We start from the raw sequence: 8,687 nt of genomic DNA, 5'->3' as shown, positions 1-8,687 counted from the left end.
AAATAGTTTCATCTGATCATTTAACAGCATCTGGAGGATATGGGAAAACATAATTGTTTACCGCTGCTGCATACACACACGCACACACAAAAAAATGACAACCAAAATAACCGAACCCTTTCTCAGTCTCATTCTCTTATGCTCTCACCTACGCACCCAGCTGAGAGGAACACTAAAACACAAATAGAACCCCCACAACCCCAGCTGCCTTGGTTTTCTTTTGACCCTGGTGCCCAACCGGATGTTCAACCACACGACCGAATGTAGTCATAAAGCGCTGACCTCCACAAAAGGACCACACCACGACCGCAGAGTGACAGTGACATTTGGCCCATCAAATTAAGCTTCCTGTGGGTCCCTTCAAGGGTCCTTCAAATTCTCCCCATCTCCCAACATCTGGTCATATTAACTCCACCACTAAATCAGAGTTTTCCAAACAGTTCCAGACCATTAACTAAAGAATACACATCTGCCATCTGCCTTTTCAGGCTTTCAACTTACAATATATATATATTTTTTCACCTTTATTTAACCAGGTAGGCAAGTTGAGAACAAGTTCTCATTTACAATTGCGACCTGGCCAAGATAAAGGAAAGCAGTTTGACACATACAACAACACAAGAGTTACACATGGAGTAAAACAAACATACAGTCAATAATACAGTAGAAAAATAAGTCTATATACAATGTGAGCAAGTGAGGTGAGATAAGGGAGGTGAAGGCAAAAAAACAACAAAAAAAAGGCCATGGTGGCGAAGTAAATACAATATAGCAAGTAATACACTGGAATGGTTCATTTGCAGTGGAAGAATGCGCAAAGTAGAGATAGAAATAATGGGGTGCAAAGGAGCAAAATAAATAAATACAATAGGGAAAGAGGTAGTTGTTTGGGCTAAATTATAGATGGGCTATGTACAGGTACAGTAATCTGTGAGCTGCTCTGACAGCTGGTGCTTGAAGCTAGTGAGGGAGATAAGTGTTTCCAGTTTCAGAGATTTTTGTAGTTCGTTCCAGTCATTGGCAGCAGAGAACTGGAAGGAGAGGCGGCCAAAGGAAGAATTGGTTTTGGGGGTGACCAGAGAGATATACCTGCTGGAGCGCGTGCTACAGGTGGGTGCTGCTATGGTGACCAGCGAGCTGAGATAAGGGGAGACTTTACCTAGCAGGGTCTTGTAGATGATCTGGAGCCAGTGGGTTTGGCGACGAGTATGAAGCGAGGGCCAGCCAACGAGAGCGTACAGGTTGCAGTGGTGGGTAGTATATGGGGCTTTGGTGACAAAACGGATGGCACTGTGAAAGACTGCATCCAATTTATTGAGTAGGGTATGGGAGGCTATTTTGTAAATGACATTGTCGAAGTCGAGGATTGGTAGGATGGGAAACAGCCCGTATCTACCCCCAAGCCATAAGACTGCTAAATAGCTGCCCGGACTATCTGCATTGAACTATTTTGACTTGTTATTGTTTATTATCTCTCATGTTGCCTAGTCAATTTACCCCTAACTATATGTACATACCGTGCATTTGGAAAGTATTTTTCACATTTTGTTACATTACAATCTTATTCTAAAATTGATTCAATTATTGTTTTCTCCATCAATCTACACACAATAACCCATAATGACAAAGCAAAAACAGTTTGTAAAAACAAAAATGAAATATCACATTTACATAAGTATTAAGACCCTTTACTCAGTACTTTGTTGAAGCACCTTTGGCAGCGATTACAGCCTCGAGTCTTGGGTATGACGCTACAAACTTGGCACACCTGTATTTGGGGAGTTTCTCTCATTCTTCTCTGTAGATCCTCTCAAGCTCTGTCAGGTTGGATGGGAAGCGTCGCTGCACAGCTATTTTCAGGTCTTTCCAGAGATGTTAGATAGGGTTCAAGTCCACGCTCTGGCTGGGCCACTCAAGGACATTCAGAGACTTGTCCCGAAGCCACTCCTGCATTCTCTTGGCTGTGTGCTTAGGGTTGTTGTCCTGTTGGAAGGTGAACCTTCATCCCAGTCTGAGATCCTGAGTGCTCTGGAGCAGGTTTTCATTAAGGATCTCTCTGTACTATGCTCCGTTCATCTTTCCCTCAATCATGACTAGTCACCCAGTCCCTGCCGCTGAAAAACAGCCCCAGAGCATGATGCTGCCACCACCATGGTTCATCGTAGGGATGGTGCCAGGTTTCCTTCAGACGTGATCCTTGGCATTCTGGCCAAAGAGTTCAATCTTGGTTTCATCAGACCAGAGAATCTGATTCCTCTTGGTTTGAAAGTCCTTTAGACAGTTGTGTAAAAAGTACCCAATTGTCATACTTGAGTAACAGTAAAGATACCTTCACAGAAAATGACTCAAATAAAGTGAAAGTCACCCAGTAAAATACTTGAGTGAAAGTCTAAAATAATTTGGTTTAAAATATACTTAAGTATCAAAAGTAAATGTAATTTCAAAAATATACTTAAGTATAAAAAGTTAAAGAATAAATAATTTCAAATTCCCTATATTAAGCAAACCAAATGGCACAATTTTCTTGTTTATTTATTTAAGAATAGTCAGGGGCACACTCCAACACTCTAACCGTCTGGCCACTCTACCATAAAGGCCCGATTGCAGCACTCTACCAGAGATGGTTGTCCTTCTGGAAGGTTCTCCCATCTCCACAGAGGAACTATGGAGCTCTGTCAGCGTGACCATAAGGTTCTTGGTCACCTCCCTCACAAAGGCCCTTCTCCCATGTTCGCTTAGTTTGGCCAGACGGCCAGCTCTTGGAAGAGTCTTGGTGGTTCCATACTTCTTCCATTTAAGAATGATGGTGGCCACTGTGTTCTTGGGGAACTTCAATGCCTACACAATCCTGTCTCGGCGCTCTAAGGACAATTCCTTCAACCTCATGGCTTTGTTTTTACTCTGACATGCACTGTTAACTGTGTGACCTTATATAGACAGGTGTGTGCCTTTCCAAATCATGTCCAATGAATTGAATTTTCCATAGGTAGACTCCAATCAGGTCCAGTCAGGCCCAGGACCAGGTTACTACGTGATTCCATATGTGTTATTTCATAGTTTTGATGTCTTCACTATTATTCTACAATGTAGAAAATAGTAAAAATAAAGAAAAACCCTTGAATGAGTAAGTGTTCTAAAACTTTTGACCGGTAGTGTCAATATATATTACAAATAGATAAAATACAAAAAAAGAAATAAAAGTAACAAATTGTCACGGCCTGATCTGTTTCACCTGTATTTGTGATTGTCTCCACCCACCTCCAGGTGTCACCTGTTTTCCCCATTAGTCCCTGGGTACTTATTCCGGTGTTTCCTGTTTGTCTGTTGCCAGTTCATCTTGTCAAGTCAACCAGTGTGTTATTCAGTGATCTTGCTTTTTCCTATTCTCTGTTTTTGCTTGTCCTCCTGGTTTTGACCTTTGCCTGCCTTGACTCTGACCCTGCCTGCCTGACCCTTCTGCCTGCCTGCCACTCTGTACCTCCTGGACTCTGACCTTATGCTCTTTTGCCTGTCCACGACTATCGCTTGCCTGCCCCTTGGATTATAATAAATATCAGAGACTCAAACCATCTGCCTTCCGTGTCTGAATCTGGGTCTTGCCCTGTGCCCTTATAACTAATTTAAGAGCAGCAGTAAAATAACTTACGTACGCCTCTTGGCGGAGGGAACGCAACACCCTGCTACAACTCAACTCCCATTGGAGTGAAAAAGGTATGTGATTGTAGGTGCAGGGGAAGGACGACAGAGGCAGAGAAAATTACCGTTTACAGGGAATGTTTTCTTCCTAACACGGTATTGTGGGGAAAAGGGGCTGGACGGAACCAAAGCAAAGAAAGTAAAAGTTAGAGTCCCCTCTCCTATCTTACCTGCCTACCCACTACTTACCTAATCTTTTAGCACTTCCTGGGGCGCTAAACAAAATACAGGGGGTGATCCGCCTAGGTCTTACCTAGTGTGTATAGACAGAGTAAATACTACAGGATATGTATGCCAACAGGCCTCTTGCCTAAACACTCCCAAGGTGCGTTCCCCTTCCCCCCAGGGAACAAATAAAACAGAATAATTATTGTATTGGCATACACATACCTCAGGAGTAGCAGCTACAAAATACTTTCAACAAACAATTTCATGGCCTACCAACCAATACAAGACATCAAAGAAGCTCTCTCCTCCTGAAAAAGGAACACTGGCTTTTATCGAGCTGGAGAAGGAGTTGGTAATTGAAGACAGCTGTTTCCCCTGACGAGAGGGAGGGTTCAAAGCTCCAATCATCGATAGGGCCTACCAATCAGCTGCTTGAGGAATCCAGGATTCCATTTCCTGAAATACACCCACAGATACAAACCCACAACAACACAGAAACTGGGGAACATAACAGTAGCGAGGCTATATACAGGGGGCACTGGTACAGAGTCAATGTGTGAGGGCACCGGTTAGTCGAGGTAATATGTACATGTAGATAGAGTTATTAAAGTGACTGCATAGATAATAAACAGAGAGTAGCAGCGTAAAAGAGGGGGGGCAATGCAAATAGTCTGGTTAGCCATTAGCCATGTTCAGGAGTCTTATGGCTTAGGGGTAGAAGCTGTTTAGAAGCTTCTTGGACCTAGACTTGGCGCTCCGGTACCGCTTGCCATGCGATAGCAAAGAGAACAGTCTATGACTAGGGTGGCTGGAGTCGTTGACAATTTTTAGGGCCTTTCTCTGACACCACCAGGTATAGAGGTCCTGGATGGCAGGAAGCTTGGCCCCAGTGATGTACTGGGCCATATGCACTATCCTCTGTAGTGTCTTGCGGTCGGAGGCTGAGCAGCTGCCATACCAGGCAGTGATGCAACCCGTCAGGATGCTCTCGATGGTGCAGCTGTAGAACTTTTTGAGGCTCTGAGGACCAGGAAGGAGACGCCTTCTTCTTCCTAGAGATGAACGTACTTTGGTGCGAAAAGTGCAAATCAATCCCAGAACAACAGCAAAGGACCTTGTGAAGATGCTGGAGGAAACAGGTACAAAAATATCCATATCCACATTGAAACGAGTCCTATATCGACATAACCTGAAAGGCCGCTTAGCAAGGAAGAAGCCACTGCTCCAAAACCGCCATAAAAAAGCCAGACTACGGTTTGCATCTGCACATCATCTGTATACATCAATGATGTTGCTCTTGCTGCGGGCGATTCCCTGATCCACCTCTACGCAGACGACACCATTCTGTATACTTCCGGCCCTTCCCTGGACACTGTGCTATCTAACCTCCAAACGAGCTTCAATGCCATACAACACTCCTTCCGTGGCCTCCAACTGCTCTTAAACGCTAGTAAAACCAAATGCATGCTTTTCAACCGTTCGCTGCCTGCACCCGCACGCCCGACTAGCATCACCACCCTGGACGGTTCCGACCTAGAATATGTGGACATCTATAAGTACCTAGGTGTCTGGCTAGACTGCAAACTCTCCTTCCAGACTCATATCAAACATCTCCAATCCAAAATCAAATCTAGAGTCGGCTTTCTATTCCGCAACAAAGCCTCCTTCACTCACGCCGCCAAACTTACCCTAGTAAAACTGACTATCCTACCGATCCTCGACTTCGGCGATGTCATCTACAAAATAGCTTCCAATACTCTACTCAGCAAACTGGATGCAGTTTATCACAGTGCCATCCGTTTTGTTACTAAAGCACCTTATACGACCCACCACTGCGACCTGTATGCCCTAGTCGGCTGGCCCTCGCTACATGTTCGTCGTCAGACCCACTGGCTCCAGGTCATCTACAAGGCTATGCTAGGTAAAGTGCCGCCTTATCTCAGTTCACTGGTCACGATGGCTACACCCACCCGTAGCACGCGCTCCAGCAGGTGTATCTCACTGATCATCCCTAAAGCCAAAACCTCATTTGGACGCCTTTCCTTCCAGTTCTCTGCTGCCTGCGACTGGAACGAATTGCAAAAATCTCTGAAGTTGGAGACTTTTATCTCCCTCAACAACTTTAAAAATCTGCTATCCGAGCAGCTAACCGATCGCTGCAGCTGTACATAGTCCATCTGTAAACTACCCACCCAATTTACCTACCTCACCCCCATACTGCTTTTATTTATTTACTTTTCTGCTCTTTTGCACACCAGTATCTCTTCTTGCACATGATCATCTGATGATTTATCACTCCAGTGTTAATCTGCTAAATTGTAATTATTCGATTTATTGCCTACCTCATGCCTTTTGCACACATTGTATATAGATTCTCTTTTTTCTACCATGTTATTGACTTGTTTATTGTTTACTCCATGTGTAACTCTGTGTTGTTGTCTGTTCACACTGCTATGCTTTATCTTGGCCAAGTCGCAGTTGCAAATGAGAACTTGTTCTCAACTAGCCTACCTGGTTAAATAAAGGTAAAATAATAAATAAATAAATAAAAAACATGGGGACAAAAATCATACTTTTTGGAGAAATGTCCTCTGGTCTGATGAAACAAAAATAGAACTCTTTGGCCATAATGACCATTGTTATGTTTGGAGGAAAAAGAGGGATGCTAGCAAGCCGAGGGAACACCATTCCAACTGTGAAGCATCGGGGTGGCAGCATCATGTTGTGGGGGTGCTTTGCCGCAGGAGAGACTGGTACACTTCACAAAATAGATGGCTTCATGATGAAAGAAAATTATGTGGATATATTTAAGCAACATCTCAAGACATCAGTCAGGAAGTTAAAGCTTGGTCGCAAATAGGTCTTCCAAATGGACAATGACCCAAAGCATACTTCCAAAGTTGTGGCAAAATGGCTTAAGGACAACAAAGTAAAGGTATTGGAGTGGCCATCACAAAGCCCTGACCTCAATCCCATAGAATGTTTGTGGGCAGATCTGAAAAAGCGTGTGCGAGCAAGGAGGCCTACAAACCTGACTCAGTTACACCAGCTCTGTCAGGAGGAATGGGCCAAAGTTCACCCAACTTATTGTGGGAAGCTTGTGGAAGGCTACCCAAAACGTTTGACCCAAGTTAAACAATTTAAAGACAATGCTTCCAAATACTCATTGAGTGTATGTAAACTTCTGACCCACTGGGAATGTGATGAAAGAAATAAGCTTAAAAAAATAATTCTCTCTACTATTATTCTGACATATGCCATAATGACCATCGTTATGTTTGGAGGAAAAAGGGGGAGACTTGCAAGCCGAAGAACACCATCCCAAGCGTGATGCACGGGGGTGGCAGCATCCTGTTGTTGGTGTGCTTTGCTGCAGGAGGGACTGGTGCACTTCACAAAATAGATGGCATTATGAGGGAGGAAAATTATGCGGATAATTAGCAACAATGATGACTGGGGAAGAAACCAAAAGGGAGTGACATATAAAAGGCGGGTAATCAAGGAGGTGATGAAGTCCAGGTAAGTGTCATTATGCGCGTAATTCTAGTGACAGGTGTGTGCCCTAACGAGCAGCCTGGTGACCTAGAGGCCAGAGAGACACTCTGACATTGCTCGTCCTAATATTTATATATTTCTTTATTCCATTCTCTTACTTTTGGATTTTTGGATTGTTGTAAATTGTTAGATACTACTGCACTGTTGGAGCTAGGAACACAAGCATTTCGCTACACCCACAATAACATCTGCTAAAATATGTGTATGTGACCAATAAAATTGTGTGCTTTGATTTGAAAAACAGATATTACCCTCGGTAATTTGGTTATTTACACTGCTGAGAGCACACATTCACCAGCCATCTGAGTGTCTTCATAGGTCATAGTCTTTTATTTTTGTGTACCAACTGTACTTTCAGCAACGGAAATAGTTGAAGACTTTCCCTCCTCTCCATCCGTCCATCTGTCCGTCCACCCACCCACCCACCCCCCCCCCCCCCCCACCCCCCCCCTCTCTCTCTCTCTCTCTCTCTCTCTCTCTCTCTCTCGTGCTCTTTCTCTCTCTCTCTCCCTTGCACTCTCTCTCTCCCTTTCTCCCTCTTTCTCTTCAGCGGGAGGCCCTCAGATATATGTGGGAAGAGGTTTTAATGATGTGTCCATGTGATGTCCATTCCGTTCAGGTTCTCGTGCAACTGGCCCCAATAGCATTCCACAGAGAAACCGGTTTAGAACTGTGTCCCAAATGACACCCCATTTCCTATATAGTGCACTACTTTTGGCTAGAGTCCTATAGGCCAGGGTAAAAGGTTGTGCACAACATAGGGCCAGTTGGGACACAGATTTGATGTAAAATATAATCAGAGTGAATAGCTGGTTAATAACAGCTCTTCCCTCCATGCTCACCTTCCCCCCCTCCCCCATTCTGCACCCAATCACCAATGAAGTCTATTATTACCATATACCCATGTGAATGTAGGTTAACGCCATTAACCATATAGAATAAAATTATAATTTACTTTCTCATTACTAACCCATAATAATGGAAAGATGGTCCTATAGGAAGTCCCAGTGTTGACTATAATTCAACCGTCTTAGACTTGATTTCCCTAAAGACAAAAGTCCTCCACCCTAAATCATAATAGCACATGGCCCATGAAACACCTGCGAATTACGTTTTTGGACATAAAATAATTCCTTAAAAGCAAAGCTTGTGGTGCAATGTGACATAAAGTGCTTATTCATTAACCTGTAGGGATCCCCAATGCAATATAACGTAATGTAAACTTATGTTCATTTTTTTTATCGTATGTGGTACATTTTCACAACTCT

The sequence above is a fragment of the Salvelinus fontinalis genome, chromosome 7, assembly GCF_029448725.1.
Source record: "Salvelinus fontinalis isolate EN_2023a chromosome 7, ASM2944872v1, whole genome shotgun sequence".
Classification (NCBI taxonomy): Eukaryota; Metazoa; Chordata; class Actinopteri; order Salmoniformes; family Salmonidae; genus Salvelinus; species Salvelinus fontinalis.
Note: the sequence above shows the minus strand (reverse complement) of the source record.